The 2500-nt window shown below is 47.6% G+C and overlaps 1 protein-coding gene across 3 annotated transcripts in view; it reads right to left on the bottom strand.

Moving 5' to 3' along the window:
• tiam1a (TIAM Rac1 associated GEF 1a) overlaps positions 1-1858 on the bottom strand; it is a 77804-nt gene extending 75946 nt beyond the window's left edge. For 2 of the 3 annotated variants that reach the window (XM_030362315.1, XM_030362317.1), the window contains exon 1: positions 844-1858. The gene's annotated coding sequence lies outside the window, so the exon portion shown is untranslated. The other variant, XM_030362316.1, reaches the window with a different exon arrangement.
• Between the last annotated feature and the right edge of the window lie 642 nt (positions 1859-2500).

The following is a 2500-nucleotide window of genomic DNA, read 5'->3' as shown; positions in this document are numbered from 1 at the left end:
TTCAATCTATTTTTCTCCTATTTTCTTTCTCTCCCGGTCACCTCTGCTGCTAAGCATATCATATTTAAATTCATGAACACACAGTATCTGCAAAAAAGATGGAGCACACACACACACACATACACACACAAACAAACACACACACGCACACACACCTGCATACACCCACAAAAACACACGCGCACACACACACTGCCGGATTGCCTGTTTCCCTACCATGCATACAACCACCTTGCCAGATCTGATAGAGTCATTATCAGCAGCCAAGCGAACAGCGCTGATGAATAATGCATCTGGTGCTGGCCTACTACCACAGCAGCAGCCAGTCAGCCAGGGCTGCTGCCTCAGTGTAGAAGGGCGCGTGTTAGCTAGCGCCCGCTACCTTCATCGCTGCAGGTCATACCAGCATACCAGATATAGTACCTGTCTGTGGCATTGTCGCAATTGCTATTAGTCTAGCATGCACAGAGTAACACACAATGGCCCGCACACGCTCACATGCACACATAGGCACAAACACACACGAGAATGCACGCAGCCACACACAATAACATAGACACCAGGGTAAACACTGTCCCACACAAAAACAAACACAGATGTTCAAAAATAACTGAGTAACATACATGCAATCAAGCCCCCTGTAGACAAACAAACACACACGCACGCACACACACACACACGCACACACGCACACACACACGCACGCACGCACGCACGCACACACACACACACACACACACACACGCACACAGAGCAGACAAGCAGAAAAGGACAGCTTTATGAACCGGGGAACGACTTTGCCCACTAATGGTGAGGATGGGTCCCCATGGCAGTGTGTCTAACCTGCTCTCCAGACAGCCCACCGCCTCCTGCTCCATCAGCCTGGACCAGCTCTGAGGGGGAGGACTCTGGACGGCCCGGGACACTGATGACATGTCTTCCACCATTACACACCATCACACACACTTACACTTGAATGCACGCACACACACAAACACATGCAAAGAAAGTAACATTCACGCGCCCACGCACAAAAATCTTACAATTGCAGGCATAAATACACGCATACACACACAAACAATCACATTTTTTCACACAAATAAAATACAATAATAATATGCTACAAACTCAAGTGCTCACTCACACACACACACACACACATGTTCTTTATTCCTACCTAATGAAGACGCCAAACATATTCCTTCAAACTCTAATTGATAATAACAGTGAGCCATGGGCCAGGATCGTTTTGTCCTCAGAGTGCAAGGTCAAACATCAACATTAGCATTAGCCCAAAGCTATAATAGTACTGATGGATATTAATGTGAGGGGAGGGGGATGGGGAGGGCGGAGGGAGGGAGGGCTTTCCTACGGTTGTCACAGTCGCAACAAGGACACAGGGTGCCCTAATTAATTTGGAAGCATCGTCACGTCACAAATCCGGAAAAACATAAACTTTCTTTCCCCAAAGTGTGTGACAGGTCGCAGCACGGGACGGAGAGCAGCTGACCAGAGTGACCCGTGGGGCTGCGCTCTGGACCGTTCATCCGAGTGTACCTTTCAGACGGACGTCCACGCAAACAGGATGCAGTGTGTGTGCGATCACCGCAGAGTAAACACGGCATCATGGAGCGCCGGCGTAATCAGCATGAGAATCAGTAATTTACAGAGCAGATCGTTAGGTTTCCTACACAAAGGCTTCTCCTGTGCCTCGAGTTCCCAGAAAATTACACTGAGCGGGCTGACCAGACTTACACACTCTCACACACACACACACACACACACACACACACACACACACACACACACACACACACACACACACACACACACACACACACACAAACACACAGACACACACACACACACACACACACACAGACACACACACACACACACACACACACACACACACACACACACACAGACACACACACACACACACACACACACACACACACACACACACACAGACACACAAACACACACACACACACCCCCACCTAGAGACACACACTAACACACACGCAAACACACACACAAACACACACCCACATACACACCTAGAACCACACACAAAAACATACAAACACACACACACACACACAGCCACAACATGTTTACAGAGGAAATCTTGAGATGATGGTTAACCATCAGACAGTTTATTGAGGTGACCGGCCCCTCAGACAGCACCCAGGCTATGTTTAAACCTTAAAGTCACAAGAGACTCGTCTGTTGGCACCAGCCCACATAACAAACATTACGCTCGGAACAGTCACATGGTTTACGTTTCAGAGCGTTTCAACTCTGTTGCCCTGTTTCTTTTAACGGACCGATTTAGAGTCCAGACAACCTCATTGGATTATGAGTCTATTTATCGTTCAGTCCCAACAACACTTTCTGTCTGCTGACATTCACTTTAAGTAAGTAAAACAAATGGAGAAGTGTTTCAACATTCAACGAATTGTAACACAACCGTATAACACTAACAAAGTTGAGA

The sequence above is a fragment of the Gadus morhua genome, chromosome 7 (assembly GCF_902167405.1).
Source record: "Gadus morhua chromosome 7, gadMor3.0, whole genome shotgun sequence".
Taxonomy (NCBI): domain Eukaryota; kingdom Metazoa; phylum Chordata; class Actinopteri; order Gadiformes; family Gadidae; genus Gadus; species Gadus morhua.
The sequence above is the reverse complement of the archived record's forward strand: the minus strand, read 5'-3'. Positions and strand labels throughout refer to the sequence as shown.